Source organism: Pseudorasbora parva, chromosome 4 (genome assembly GCF_024679245.1).
Source record: "Pseudorasbora parva isolate DD20220531a chromosome 4, ASM2467924v1, whole genome shotgun sequence".
Taxonomy (NCBI): domain Eukaryota; kingdom Metazoa; phylum Chordata; class Actinopteri; order Cypriniformes; family Gobionidae; genus Pseudorasbora; species Pseudorasbora parva.
The window spans coordinates 25,298,641-25,314,871 of NC_090175.1; the positions used below are offsets into that span (position 1 = coordinate 25,298,641).

Here is a 16,231-nt window from a genome sequence, read left to right on the forward strand (position 1 = left end):
TCAAACAAGGATGCAGGCTGCCGTTGAAACTGCACTATAGCAGTCTGTCACGACATATAAAGAGTGCCAAAATGACATTTATTTTTTTCATTTTAATAAATAACAGAATAAAATCAACAGAATTTGAGTTGAGATTCTTCTTTATATTAACAGTAACAAAGCACAAAGTTGTGTTCACACGTTGAGAAATTAATATTGTCAATTCAGAACTATCCGCACAGCTGACGTGTTTAACTGTTGTTTTGGTCACTGATTTCAGCCTTCCAAAACCGAAACCGAAAATAGCTGTTTCGGTTGAAAATGTTCTGTGAAATCTGTGAGGTGAGGCCTCTACAGATTGTATTTGTTGGTTGACACAACATCTTGAACTCTCTGTCATGTTCCGCAAACCATTCTTGAATCATTTTTACAGTGTAGCAGAATGGGGAAGTTAGGGCCACAGAACAGCATTCTAAAAACGTGGGGCTCAAGTTAAAAGAAGTTCAACTTTTTAAAAAACGCATCTTTATAAATTTTTACCTACCTCATTTTTACATCCCACTGACTTGTGTTCTGTATGAACGGTCCCTTATCCTCCTTTCATCAGGGAACACCACTACCTGCCATGAAGGGGTGTGTACATGTTTTGCAAAAATCCTTAGGTATGTGTCAAAGTAAAATCCACATGAATGCCAGAACCTAAGGTTTCCTAACGGAACATTGCCCAGAGCATCACAATGCCTCCGACGGCTTGCCTCCTTCTCTAGCCCTAACCATAAACCTAACCCACATGCATCCGGCCATCCACCTTATCTAAAATAAAAATAAATAAGCATGATTCATCTAACCAGAAAATATTCTTCCACTGATGGTTGGTCCAGTTCTGATGCTCACATGGCCATTGTAGGCATATCGTGGACAATGTGTGTATTTTTTTGTGTGTGTGTGTGTGTGTGTGTGTTGTTGTTGGTAATTTAAGCTATAATTTTTTGTTGATCAGACGGGCTAGCCATTATTCCCCTCATGCATCAATAAGCCTTGGATGCGACCCTGATGCCGATTCACCTGTTGTCATTCCTTGCACCACTTTTGGTTGGTACTAACCACTGCATACCGGAAACGCCCCAAATGTCTTGCAGTCTTGGATATACTCTGACCCAGTTGTCTAGCCAAAACTATTTGGCCCTTGTTGAAGTCACGCAGATGTTTTACCTTGCCTATTGTCATTCAACACATGAAATTCAACAAATGACTATACACTCGCTGCCTAATATATTCCACCCCTTCAGAGGTGCCATTGTAGCAAAAATCAATGTTATTCAATTCAGCTGTCAGGTTTTTTAATGTTGTAGCTGATCAGTCTAAACACAGTATGTGTATATAAAATAAATACCACTTGTATATTATTTTTTACATAATCCAATAACAAAATCCATCCATAATGCATTAATATACTTTTTCGGGCCACTGTATGTGCTTTTCCCAGTTCTGTTAATGATGTTCCATGAAAAAGCAGAAATCTTTTCTCACTTCTAGTACATTTCTCAGTTCCCTGTGACATGTTTTATGTCACATGGGTTGGGTTGTCCTGAGGATCTTTCACCGACAAAGATATATGTTTGCTTGTATCTCTTCTGCTTTTCAAAACAGCACTGCAAAAGGTTTAGAGAATTGAGAATACAGCACGCATGACACAACTTTTAAAACAAGTTGTCTAAGTCGTCTAAGACTCAAAGTATTAAACATTGCTAATACAGTACCATACTTTTGAATTTTTTTTGGGGGGGTGGGGGGAGGATTTTGGATTTTTATAGATAGACTGACAGTGAATGTTATCAATGTAGGGTAATAGGGGGAAAAGAGAAATTTGAGAAAGCTATCCCTACTGACAGAAGGATATAACCTGCAGAAAAGGTCAGTAAAAGAATCTGACTGAATCTTTAGAAGACCCAATTGTCACGGTGTGCTGAAGAAGAAGGTATGGAGATAACTAAAGTTAACTAAAGTAAACACAAATTTTATAATGATCCACAGGCAAACAGATGGTAGTAACACACATAAACGTAAACGAGACCAAACAAACACTGAGTGACGGTGAGGAACTACTATACACATCTTGAGCATCTGACGTGGAGCCAGTGTACCCGAGGGCTAAGGCATATAGCTGGTGTGACGGGGGAAAGAGAAAAAGCTGCAGGGAAGGATGTAGGAACGAAGCGCAGCAGACAACCCGTAAGACTGAGGCGGAAGTGGAGTGATGACTGACCAAGGGGAGCTGGTGGGACGAGGGAACCCAATGGAGCCAAAGGTAGGAGAAGCCAAGGCAAAGCCGAAAGGTCGATGGGCCAAGATGGGGCGAAGTGATCAGATACTGGAGGGGAAGGCGCAGGATCCTCTCGCTCAATGTTGCTGGTGGTTGCTCGACCTGAGGCTCGACATCACAACAGGGCATTCCCAGAGATGGTGAAGGGTTGCAAACCGAAAAAAGCAGAGGCAGGGCTGGAGGACTGGATGAGCTCTGTGGTGATGGCGACAGATGGGGACCTGATGAGATCAATGATGGTAATTCCAATTCCCAATAGGTCTATAAAAGTCTCAGTGCTGTATAAAAACAGCAATGCATATTCAGACAAAACATAGTCCAAAAAATTCATAGTGCTGTCTAGAAACAGCGATGAGGAACACGAAACGGGGTGGGATAGGGTGAGAGTCTTCTGCACTGAAGTCCATCAGCCTCACTGTGGAGCTCCTCTTCTGGATGATTTCTCCTCACAAGAATTCTCCATGATTAAAGGTGGTGAAACAGGCTTGTCTAGGCTGTGTTCTGGACCGGGAGTAAACACTCTCCAGACACCGGATGATGGCATCCCTTCAGTTTAGTCCAGAGGTATCTTGGAGGTCTATAAGGTGGTGATAATTAGCCCCAATCCAGAATAATGACTTCAGGGTCTCGCCATCAAAGGGGGTGGTGATGATGAGTCGGAGAAGACTGGACCATAATGGATTATGCAGCTACATTTGCTGTGATTGCATGGGATGGTTGTTGGTGCCAGACGGGTATTTCACAATCTGCTCAATTACTGGGATTTTCATGCACAACCATTTCTAGGGTTTACAAAGAATGGTGTGAAAAGGGAAAAACATCCAGTATGCGGCAGTCCTGTGGGCAAAAATGCCTTATTGGTGCTAGAGGTCAGAGGAGAATTGGCCGACTGATTCAAGCTGATTGAAGAGCAACTTTGACTAAAATAACAATTTGTTACAACCGAGGTATGCAGCAAAGCATTTGTGAAGCCACAACACGCAAAACCTTGAGGTGGATGGGCTACAACCGCAGAAGACCCCACCGGGTACCACTCGTCTCCACTACAAATAGGAAAAAGAAGCTACAATTTGCACAAGCTCACCAAAATTGGACAGTTGAAGACTGGAAAAATGTTGCCTGGTCTGATGAGTCTCGATTTCTGTTGAGACATTCAGATAATAGAGTCAGAATTTGGCTTAAACAGAATGAGAACATGGATCCATTATGCCTTGTTACCACTGTGTAGGCTGCTGGTGGTGGTGTAATGGTGTGGGGAATGTTTTCTTGGCACACTTTAGGCCCCTTATTGCCAATTGGGCATTGTTTAAATGCCACAGCCTACCTGAGCATTGTTTCTGACCATGTCCATCCCTTTATGACCACCATGTACCCATCCTCTGATGGCTACTTCCAGCAGGATAATGCACCATGTCACAAAGCTTGAATCATTTCAGATAGGATTCTTAAACATGGTAATAAGTTCGCTATACTAAAATGGCCCCACAGTCACCAGATCTCAACCCAATAGAGCATCTTTGGGATGTGGTGGAACGGGAGCTTTGCGCCCTGGATGTGCATCCCACAAATCTCCATCAACTGCAAGATGCTATCCTATCAATATGGGCCAACATTTCTAAAGAATGCTCTCAGCACCTTGTTGAATCAATGCCACGTAGAATTAAGTCAGTTCTGAAGGCGAAAGGGGGTCAAACACAGTATTAGTATGGTGTTCCTAATAATCTTCTAGGTAAGTGTAGATGGAAGAGAGGTCCATTTAAAAATGTAGTCTTCATTTCATTTTGGCACACTTCTGATTCAGGCCTTTAGTCCTACTAAAATCATACCAGTCTGATATTTCCAAATCTAGATAATGCAATTGTAAAACAGAAGAGTAAAGATTTATAACCATTTTTTAAGGAAATAATTACCTATTCAACTACCATCTGCATGATAAAAATTATTTCAAAAGACTTATATAAAGATTACTGTAGACCAGGTGAAGGTTTGTGGGTTTTTTGTGTGCTTAATTTCCTTTATGAGTGGGTGGATGAAAACACACACAGAGTGCATACCACTCACTCAAAATCACTTCATGTTTGTCTTTCAGAAAACAATGCAAACAAAACACAAAATCACGTGACTAACTTTTGATTAAAGTGCATGTTTGCTTTTGTTTCAGATAACTTTATTTCAAACACATCAAAGATGAGGAGGTGTGAAAGTGAAGGGGAATTAGAGAGACTCATTTTAGAATGACACAGGTGGGCTAAATGTTTAAAGCTATGAATTGCACTTCTTCACATCCAAACATCAAGATAATAACTTGGCACCAAAGGGCAAAAAGGTGTTTATGTTATTTTCTTTTGGGTTTTTTTCTTTGCTTTGCTCTTTTTTCTCTGCTTCCCTCAGAATATTTAAGAAACTTCAAACAGTGTAAAGAGTAAATTGATGTAAAAAAAAAAAAAAAAAAAACTCTGGACTCAGCACTCTGTCAAACCAAGGAAGAGACCACAAAAATCATAACAATCTGTCACACTATATTTCCACCATCTAACACAGTTATAACAAAATTCACACAGAAGCAATCAAAGAATCAGAGCTCCCTCCAGGGGAATTCCGGATGCACTCATAGTTCAGATCTCTTCTCTGGAACAACCAGGTCTTGTTTCATAGATATTTGTAACAAAGTACCGCCATACATACTGGCCAGTGGCATGTTCACTGTACTGCAGGTCTTTGGACATTCGGACAGTGTTCAATGCAGTGTGCATGACCAAGTCAGTGCAGACGTCTCGGAGTGAGCAAGGAAAAAATACTAGGTTTTCCCACCTGTGCGAAAACATTTTTGTTTGGAAAGTGGCCCTGCCAGGAGATGCCCAAAATACTTCTTACGTCCATGTTCCGCTGCAGTAGAGCAGTGAGTTTTTTAGCTTTTAGTATGAATTAGCCTTAAGGTTATGAATAAGCTGGTGTGTTCCAAAACAATGACAAAATTCTAATTACCAGATATAAGCATTTACAGATATCACACATCTTCTGTCCGATCAAATGCTCTCTAGAATCTGAAGCATCCCAGCCCCTAAATAGAGGCTGAAGCTGCATCTTAAATCATAAAAGCGGGGGGTTTGGATGCGGGGCACTGAATAATATATATCATTACCCTAAACCTACCCATCACAGAAAACTCTCTTTTACATTGTATAATGGTATAGTAAATGATATTTCACAACTGGCTTTGTCACACCAATTGAACATATTTACTTGTAGATGCGAAGTGATTTGGTGATGGTGTCTTTACAAAATGTTTTCCTGTTTCCTAAGGCAAATAAAAACAACATCAGTCAGGGTGTATAAGGTGAGTTTAGAAGGCCTTCTTGCAAGATACAGGAAGTGGTAACTCCTTAGACTTCCTGTGGTTCTGTACTTAAACGGGGCTCTGTAAGACATTTATCTCATTTGGCTTTGGTTGTATGCTATACTTTAAAGTTTAGATGTTAATTTTTGTATTTGTGCATATATGCTAAATTGTACAATATGGATGTATTGGCAGCATATACAATGTAAAAGTATTTACATAAACAGCTTCAGAAAAGTGCAAATCCTGCGTTTCTTACTATAATATAGATATTTTTGTGTTCCTTACATCATATGCACTCTTAACATTTTTAATGCAGCTTTATAACAAAAACATCAAGAAAAGAGCTTCTACAGAGTAAAAAAACAATGACCATCTTACACTGGCCTACTTGTTGCACCAGTTATGAACACTTGCAAAACAAAGTAATAATCTGAGCAGTATTTTCCATCATAGACTGTCGAGTGTCACTTGAAAGTTCATTTTAGAAACATGTCACAACATTTTTGATTGCACAGAAGCACAGACGAATGATTTCCATCTGGATCATTATATGAAAGTCTAAAAAACGTCTAAAGTATACTATTGTACATTTTTGGAAAGATATTGTCAACCAGTAATTTTTGCTGTTAGTTATACGAAGTCTATCATTGTTCAATGTGTCTTTCTGAAGGAGAACCTAGGCCTTCACTAATCTTTCATAAAGTCATTAACTATAGTCTATACACACAGAAAAAAGGGTGTCAAAATTGTACCTTTAGGGGTACAACCGCTTATCGCTGGGGCAGTACCCTTAAAAGGACAACTTTGTACCATTTTTACCACAAAAAGGTGGTGCCTTAAGGTACGCATTTGTACTCAAAGGTGCTAATATGCATGAAATAAAGTTTGTAGATGGGAAGGAAGGAGGCGGGAACCGGCGAACATTCACAACTTTAATTCAAAATAAATAAACAAAACGAAAGTAAAACCGCAGGCAGCCCCTCACGGACGACTGCCCGCAAATACCCACACAATAAAACGTGGGCAGCCCGTCACGGACGACTGCCCACATAAATAAAACATAACGTAAAGTCCAGGCCTGGTCCTCTCTCGTCTTCCGCTGCCTTCACTCCTCCTTTTATGCTCCCGTCCCTTGGCCACGAGACGAGACCGGTGTGTCACGCAGCTGGTACTCATTACCACTCGTCACCGGCCCGCTCTCGCGGTCCCTCTCCCCGCTGCTTGCCACACCACATACCCCCATCACCCCTCGCATGCCGGGGGGCACTCCCGAGACTGCGCTCTACCCTCCCCGATCACGGCGGCCGCGGCACATGGGGGTAAGGACAGAGAGGCGAGAGAAATAGAGACGGGAGCACGGAGCTACAGAACAAGAGAGGGGAGAGAGGGAAAAAGAAAGAAAGAAAAAAAAAATCTGGTCCGGTTCCCCGACACACTGCCGCTCGGTCCTCACCAGCCAAGAGGCTCTTCCTCGCAGTGCTATGCGATGGTGCTGGACGTCCGGTGGACGGCCCGATCCTCCTCCGCCCCCTGGCGGCCGGCGGTGGCTCCTCCGATTGAGGGCAGTCGGCTGCAAGCTCCGTGTTCCCTGCTCCTCCCGGTTACGGCAGACGGCAGCAGGCTCTGGCCCACGGCAGCAACTCCTCCGCTCCCTCCAGGACGGCCGCCACCCCACCTTGACCCAGGGGCACGGCAGCAAGCTCTCCGTCCCACCGGTCTTCACTCGCTTCAGCACCACCGCCTCGGGCAGCCACTCGCGGTCTTTCCTCATCCGCGCTGCCCGAACTCCTCAGCACCGCGATCCCCCTCAGCAGCGAGGGCTCTCCGACAGCGCGTCCCTTCTTCCTCCTGGGTTTCGGCAGCAATGTAATAAAGTTTGTAGGAAGGAGGCGGGAACCAGCGAACATTCATAATTTTAATTCAAAATAAATAAACAAAACGAAAGTAAAACCGCAAGCAAATACCCACACAATTAAACGTGGGCAGCCCCTCACGGACGACTGCCCACATAAACATAAACAAAACATAACATAAAGTCCAGGCCTGGTCCTCTCTCGTCTTCCGCTGCCTTCGCTCCTCCTTTTATGCTCCCGTCCCTTGGCCATGAGACGAGACCGGTGTGTCACGCGGCTGGTACTCATTACCACTCGTCACCGGCCCGCTCTCGCGGTCCCTTGCCCCGCTGCTTGCCACACCACAATGCACCTTTTAGGAAAATAAAAAAGTAACAAAGTTGTCCTTTTAAGGGTACTGCCCCAGCGATAAGCTGTTGTACCCCTAAAGGTACAATTTTGACACCCTTTTTTTCTGTGTGTAGTCAAGTCTAGAGTCAAGTCACAAGTAGACTCAGACAGTTGGCTGAATATCTTACACACTTATCTGGAAACACTTCAGGTAGTGATAGGGAGTCCAAAAAGAGTTGATTCCAAAAGAGTTGATTCCTCGACTCAAAATAGCCTCAGAGTTGGGGTCGACTCCAGCACAGGAATCAACTCAGTGTCGACTTGGTTGCAGTGTCCGAAATCACTCTTTTGTTTACTGATCCCCATGGCAGATTAGAGCACTTTAAGCAAGGAGTGAATGAAATGAAGTAAAGAATTTAGACACTGATGTAATACAACTCATCAGAGAGCTGTTGCAGAAACTTTCTCACACATTTATTTGAGTGCAGTTTAGAAATAGAATACAGTCACAGTGACTTTAGTTTGTAATTATAGGCGTCCTCCATGCCAGCTTTAGTTTAACTGATGGTATATGAATGCAATAAGGATGTGGTTTTCCATGGTTAATCTTGTGTTCATAATCATTAACCTAACCTAATCAACCATAAATCATAAACTCATCAATAAGAGCTCTTTATTGTATGCATTTTAGTATTTAGTATCTTCACCTCAGCTTTTGACACAATGCTCATGTGTGTTTAGCACCATCCCCCAACAACAGATTTTTTTCGTGACTTTTTCCTCTGTAAAATTAGGTATCAGCTAATCTGCAACAGTTAGGTAGAAACATTAATAGCCACTCATCACGTCGTCACTAAATTGGACTCATTTGGACAGTCCCGCTAAAAGTGTGCTGTTTTAATGAGGGGATTTTAAGACTTTGTGTGGGGGGAAATAATTTGAGTGTGTAGCAAATGCAATTTGCTAATTTTACTTAATGTGCTGCTGTTCAGTTATTATCCACAAGGAGGTGTCACTGAGTTCATTTTGATCACATCATCATCATCATCATCATCTTTTGTTTGTTCTCTCTCTCTCTTTAAAATTGACATGAAGCTTTAAACAACCCTGGAAAAGGTTCAGACAAACTGAAACCACTACAAACACACTAGATGAGGTTTGACACTCAATGACCAAAGAAGGCAAACCAAGAGATACAGAGACAGACACAAAGCCAACCAACAAGTGAAAAGACATTCTGAGAAACAACACTGGTGAAAGCACTGATAATCCAAGGAGGTGAAGATATAAGTCAAGAAAAGAAGATAGAAAACAAAGATGGTGAGAGACATACAAAGAACATACAGCACATACCCTACTCCCGACATAAGCTTTCATTTTTGTATATTAACTTTTAAATACACTTTTCCTGATAAGATTAATGGTCAACTGTGTCTTCCAGGTCATCTGCAACCTTTTCGTTTATCTCCTACTGCTATCGCTTAGTGTCAACGGCACCACAAATGGTGAGTATTAAGATCTGACTGATAAATGTGATATTTGGTAGGCGTTGTGTTAAATGCAATGTATGCAATGCAGTTTTTGTTGCAGTGGAATACACAATCATGTAATATTAGAAAATAAAATAATGAAGTTTTCCTATTGTTAACACCAGAAAAGGTTTAGAAATAACAGTTTTAATTATACAGAAATGAAAAAGGTCCTTTTTCAGGACTGGGTGAAAATTCCTCTTACAGTTTTCTTCAGTGGAGATTGTCAATTTAGATGGTAACATTAACAAACATTATATAATGCTTTAATAAACGTACATTACATGTTGATTCATTAACAGATTATTATTGAATGTAAATTAAAATGCTTACTGTCGTCATTAAATTTCAACTCATATGACCTTGCAATTCTTGAAAATCTTCAAATGTCGCTAAATTATATTTTACATTTACAAATGTACACATGCAAAAAAGGCAAATTGGTAGCTATTGTGATCCGGATGTTTAACAGAAAATGTAACGGTAACACTTTACAATCAGGTTCATTAGTTAACTTCATTAGTTAACATGAACTAATAATGAACTGCAATGATAAAGCATGCATTTATCTTTGTTAATGTTAATTTCGACATTTTAATTACAACACACACTGTGAACTAACATGAACGACAGTATTTTTTTAATTAACTAACATTAAAAAAGATAAACAAATACAGTAGCAAATGTTGAAGTGAAACCTTATTAACTGATATGTACTTATGTCAAAATAAACAGAAAAAAAGAAGAAAAAAGTTACTTTATTTTAGTGTCCTTGTTACATGTTACATGTAGCTAATAACTATAAATTATATTATAATTACATGCAACAAACCCTAAACCAAACCATATTCCTAACCCTATAGTACAAGTTAAATAATATTATGTGTTGGTACTTAAATGTATAATTACACTGTAATTAAGTGTAACCATAAAAATAGTTAGGCATAATATTTATTGTGTTCATGTTCTACTGCAAAACACTTTTTCTGCTATTGTGGTGTGATACGGGTATAAGTTTAGGGATGGGTTTGGTGGTACCGGTAGATTTAAGGCTTGGTATACAGGTGTCCAAGAGAATATTGTTCAAATATTGTTTTGATAAATTAACAAGTTTACAAATTAACAAGAAAAATGTTTTATCCTGTTGATGTATAATTTGTGGAATAATCTTTTTAAAGATATAGTGTACTAAAGCAATAAAAAAGTTTTTTTTTTTTGCATGTATGTAATAAATTACATTTGTATTGTTGTTGTTTAGCAAGCATTTAGCTAAACCTAACTAACCCTGTTACACAAACGCTGTTACACTAGCTAAAAGTCCAATAACAAACGATGATTAGCTTTAGATTGGGTACTGCAAAAAGAATTCAATTTTTTTACATTTTATTTGCATAAAATAATGATCTGTCAATTATTATTCTGTATGTATTCTGTAAGTTTATATAAACATTAACAAGCGTGTTATCTCATAGCTCTCTAAATATATTGATCCGTTAAGCATTATATAATGTTTGAAGCTTTTAATCATTGCAAACCATCTCCATCTGTCAAATTCATTTGTAGATTTTTTTAAAGTGCATCCTATGAACTGAAAGTTTAATCACATTTGTAAGCATTTCAATTTACATTAAATAGTGATCTGTTAATCATTATGTAATGACTAATAAGCTCATTAGTAAACATTAACAAGCACATTATCTTATATTTTTGTATATGTGGATGAACTAATGATCTGTTAAGTATTATATAACACTTGTTAATGATTTATTAATTATAAAGTGTTACCAAAAGTTGTCCCTCTGTTTGATCTTATTAGTATGCATTTTTCCCTGTTTTCCTTTATTCTTTTAGGTTCTGAGGAGCAATGTGTAGCACAGGCCAGAGTGATACGAAACACAGTGTTTAAAGCTCGTGTTACGACAGTGTTGAAGATCAACTGTACTGTTTCTGTACGTGGATGTCACAGGAGCCCAAGAGTCTCATGGTGCAAAATCAGTGGAAATGACTGTAATGCTTTAAATCACTCAGATTACATCAAATCTGAGTGGAAGAATACTGCTGTGGGTGAAGGGACTGCTTTCCTGACTTTCCTGAACATCTCAATGGAGGATGCAGGTTCATACAGATGCAAAGAAAACAATCTGTCTGTTAGCCATTCTGTTAGAGTCAATGTGACATGTAAGTGACGTTATATTTTACATAAATATACTGACATTGTTTGTGAATTTTAAACTACTATTTAATGTCTATATTTTTTATAATATTTTTAGCAGATAATAACAAAGATAAGTTTGTACCCACTCAAACCAACACACGTAAGGGTATGGCCATTCCAACACATGATGATCTTCATGATGATGATCAGCAGTGGCGCTGGCTATATTTTTTCATCTGCTGCGGTGGAATAGCAGGACTGGTGTTTATAATTATGATTATAACATTACTTTATGTTATTAGACGCCAAGGTGAGTTTTTTGAGTGCTTTAACTAATCTTTACAATTGCTTTAATATCCTACTTTCTGATATGATCATGATTTTTTAAAATCATTTTTAGGGAGAAAATCAACAAGAAAAGATATGGGTGAAAAAAATCAGGTATCAAATACATTTTACTCGATGGAACTCTTTATATCTGTTGAATAATACATAAATAAATGCCCTGTTTCTAACTCCACAGTATATAAAATCTCAACAAAGTGATCTGCTTCTTTATCCTCATCTCTATCTGAACTCAGACCTGCTGACCACTGTTATATATCGTGTCTGAAACTACACTTGTGACATTTCAGAGCAGCATCAGAAGAAGAGAACGCTTATTTGTTTCCTTCTGAATCTCATGGCAATGTGATGTGGCTTTTGAGACTCTGTGTGTGTGTGTGTGTGTGTGTGTGTGTGTGTGTGTGTGTGTGTGTGTGTGTGTGTGTGTGTGTGTGTGTGTGTGTGTGTGTGTGTGTGTGTGTGTGTGTGTGTGTGTGCCCTTGTTTATATTACATTGTGGGGACCAAATGTTCCCATAAGGATAGTAAAACCTGAGATCACCTACATTGCAGGAACCAGCCAGCGGTCCCCAAGCTTATAAATCATACCGGATGATGTTTTTTGAAAATGTAAAAAAATGCTGAATGTTTCCTGTGTAGGGGGATAGAATGTACAGTTTGTACGGTATAAAAACCATTACATCTAGAGTCCCCAAAAAGATAGTGTACCAGACGTGTGTGTGTGTGTGTGTGTGTGTGTGTGTGTGTGTGTGTGTGTGTGTGTGTGTGTGTGTGTGTGTGTGTGTGTGTGTGATTTGACAATAAATTTCTTTTAATATATATATTGCGGTTCCAATTGCTGTGAAGTAGTAATATGACAGACTGTGAAAAATATGACCCCACAATTGCTTCAGAAATTTTTTATTGTTGTTATTTGTGAATTACTGATTGTCATAAACTTTTTCTTTAATAAATTTCATATGAAATATGTTTAACCTACACAAACAAAAACATGCATCCCTGGGTGCACTATGGCCATTTTTTTTACTAAGCTCATGATGACTTCATCACAGATATGTATACCTAGATACCTCATTAGCGACTGTTTCTATGGGCCGCTATACGTTAGCCGTCCGCCATTTTAGAGCGGTCAAAGCCGGTCGCGAACGCACTTTGTGACCATTCAAATGTCACATTGCACATGCAAGCTATGGTTGACAGGGCAAAAGCAGTACATATGGAGCGGGAGCCTCGTGCATTCTGGTAGCATTTGTCTCGCTGATCACTCGAAACTGAATCATGTATTGCAAATACAGACTATAATATTGTCCATTCTGTCACATTTGCCGGTGTTCTCCTCCGAGATGTGCTTTGGTTTATGACGGGCATCATATATCTGCTGAAAATGCCCCATTCCCAAACACACATGCATATGCTGTAAGTTGTTCACTTGATAAATGTAACATTAAAGTTAGGTTGGCTCAGTTTAATCATTTAAACAGGCCTTGGAAGTTTGGCAAAATCTTCTGGCAGTGATGTGTTTTCATGTATTTTATTATTTATTTCACAGCGCTGGGTGTCATGTGGTGATTGTGAAACACACAGAACACTGCACTACATGATTTTATGGTGAAATCGGTTCTCTTTCGTGTTAATCAGGTCAAGTTTATCAAGAACTAGCACCGTGGCTTTAATTCAGCGCGAGCATAGCGGCAAAAATAGACAAGGAGTCTCGCTGACAGAAGGGCATGCTTATAGAAAAGCAGAAATATGTTGGTTTCTCTTCTTTAAATACGCTTACATTTAGTTTAAGTTAAACACTTTCAATGTTTGTTTTCACATACATTTTCCAGTTCTTGAATAGGCCTACTGGGAATTGAAATTCAAGAACCATGAAGCCTGTTACTAACAAATGTTACGTGTTTTTGTGTAGATCCAAACATTGTAATTTCTAAACTAACACAAACGTCTCACCTAAAAAGATTACTTCGGGAGGGTAAATCGCGCAGGGCTTTACAGAGTTTCACAGAGGCTGCGCAGGCGCAGTGTTCTTTTTTCAGAGTGATGATTGACAGCATCTGAAGTGTTGATGTGTGTTGACCGTTCTAAAATGGCGGCTCGTCAACGTGCCTGGAGCGTTCGAATGAGGTAGCTACGTATACATATCTATGGACTACATGCCTTGGCTCTGATGCCACAATATAATGTTTACTTTTAGATGGATAAGATCTATACTATAGCCTACAGTCCACAAAAAATAAACTAAATATCATGGGATAGATTTATAAACCAGTGTGTTCAGAAAGAGATAATAATTAGAGGGTTAGTTCAACCAAAAATTAAAAATATTTATACCTTGGTCTTAAATACTCAAATCTGATTTGCTGGAAAAGTTTGCAGTAAAACCGTTTAATGCACTAATCAGGTAGTTCCAGTCAGTTTGAAATTAATCCACCACTAAAACCACTGGTAACCATAGTAACACAGTTAGGCTTGCAAATGCATGCAGCCAGGAATCGTGTTTTCCTGACATTTTCATGAACCTGATTTCGGCATGAATGTTTATAACTGTCAGTCATCACATTTTTCGAGTGAATCCAACGTGTAAATGCGGATGGGTCAGTGTATTGAAGCGTGTATGTGACCGGAAGGCCAATAATATTCTGTGCTGTTGTATTTCTCGACTTGACATTTGAAGGGAGGCGCACACACTTGTTTACGAGCCCTGTGATGGTTGTCGCTTTCAAAACAATCTCTCCTCTCCCTCATGTGAACTGAAAGGGGAGCTGAAGCTCATTAAATATGCAAATCTTATCCAATACTATCCATAGGCATTTACTTCCAAGCCTTCAGTGTGGCACGCCCATCAAAACCCAGCGTTCGAGTTAGTGACCCCGACAAGCGATGCGGTTGTAAGTGCTCATCCTCAAATCCCCATAAAGTCATCCTATTGGAGAAATCCGTGCTAAAAATCGTACTCATCTGATTACTAATGTTTTCTAGTAAATCTGCAACCAAGAGGGAATCTACAGATTCCCCAATTGAGAAAAGGCCGAAAGAAATCCTAGGACTTTCAGCCGAGGATCCCGATGACGCCATTCTAGGAGCTGTTAAACAGGCCTTGACAGAACAACAACAGCACTTCGATAAGCCTGTTCAGGCAGCGGTTAAAGGAGCTGTAGATAATTTGGTGACACCGCAACTAACAGACCTGAAATGTCAAGTCAAGCAGGCGAACGAATCTGTCAGCGGTCTCGCCCGTGATGTTGAAGAACTGGGTAAATCCTTTCAAAAGGTGAACACTCGATTTGATTCCGTCCATGCCACGGTCCGTGCTCAAAATCAAAATATTAGACACCACGATAGACAGATTGCATCATTCTCCACAAGATTAACGAAAATGGAAGACAGGAACCGCCGTTCGAATTTGAGGCTAGTGGGCTTACCGGAATCTGAGGAGGGATCGGATCCGATTGGGTTTCTCAAGAAGTTTTTACCGTTGTGGATCCCATCCCTGGCTGGTCGTGAGATTAAAATTGAGAGAGCACATTGTCTTTACAACAGGAGGGAAACTGAAACTTTGCGGTCTCACACTTTGATCTTCAAACTATTGGATTACGCGGATCGGCAGTCAATTCTGAAAGGCGCGAGAGAGGCTTACCCTGTGAAACACAAGGAACGAATCCTATCCTTCTATCCCGACTTCAGTAATGAGACGGCGAAGAAGCGGATGGAATTCAACCAAGTGCGAAAGAAGATGATTGCCTTTGGTCTCAGGCCATTCCTCGTTTACCCAGCTGAGCTCAAATTGACACATCACGGCCAACCTCTGATCTTCAAAACACCACAAGAAGCAGAGAAATTCCTCGACACCAAGGAGATTCTGGGTAACGTTACTCCATCAAAGAAGCCTGCAGCAACAGCTTCGATGACTGGTCATCAACGCAATCTCTGGGAAGATGATGTTCAGGAGATGACTCCCTAGGCTGGAAGTTTAACATTACGTCCCCCTGAAAGCTATGTGGGGCTGGACATTGTGTGTTTGATCTAGTTACTTTTATTTATAACGCACAGGACATCATGTGAAGAAATTTTTATACCGTAAATCTGTATCCATAGCATTAATTCAAGAGTCGCATTTAAAATCAGTAGATGTCCATCGTTTTCAAAACAGACGATTCAAGTTGGTGGCGCACTCATGTGCTGACACTAAAACAAAGGGAGTTCTAATGTTAGTAAGTAGGAAATTACAGATATCAATAGACTATACAGAGAATTTGATGAATGGAAAATGTGTGTGCGCTCTTGTTGAAATTAATAATACTAAGATTTAGCTTCTGTCTATGCCCCAAACATATTTAATCCATCCTTTTTTATATCACTTGAAAAAAGTTTAAGC

The 16,231-nt window shown here is 39.8% G+C and overlaps 1 long non-coding RNA gene across 1 annotated transcript; it reads left to right on the plus strand.

Moving 5' to 3' along the window:
* Positions 1 to 1,846: 1,846 nt before the first annotated feature.
* LOC137073982 (uncharacterized) lies at positions 1,847 to 9,332 on the plus strand. The gene is made up of 3 exons (XR_010904840.1): positions 1,847 to 4,545; positions 8,921 to 9,145; positions 9,267 to 9,332. It is a non-coding gene; the product is annotated as an uncharacterized lncRNA (long non-coding RNA).
* Positions 9,333 to 16,231: the final 6,899 nt, after the last annotated feature.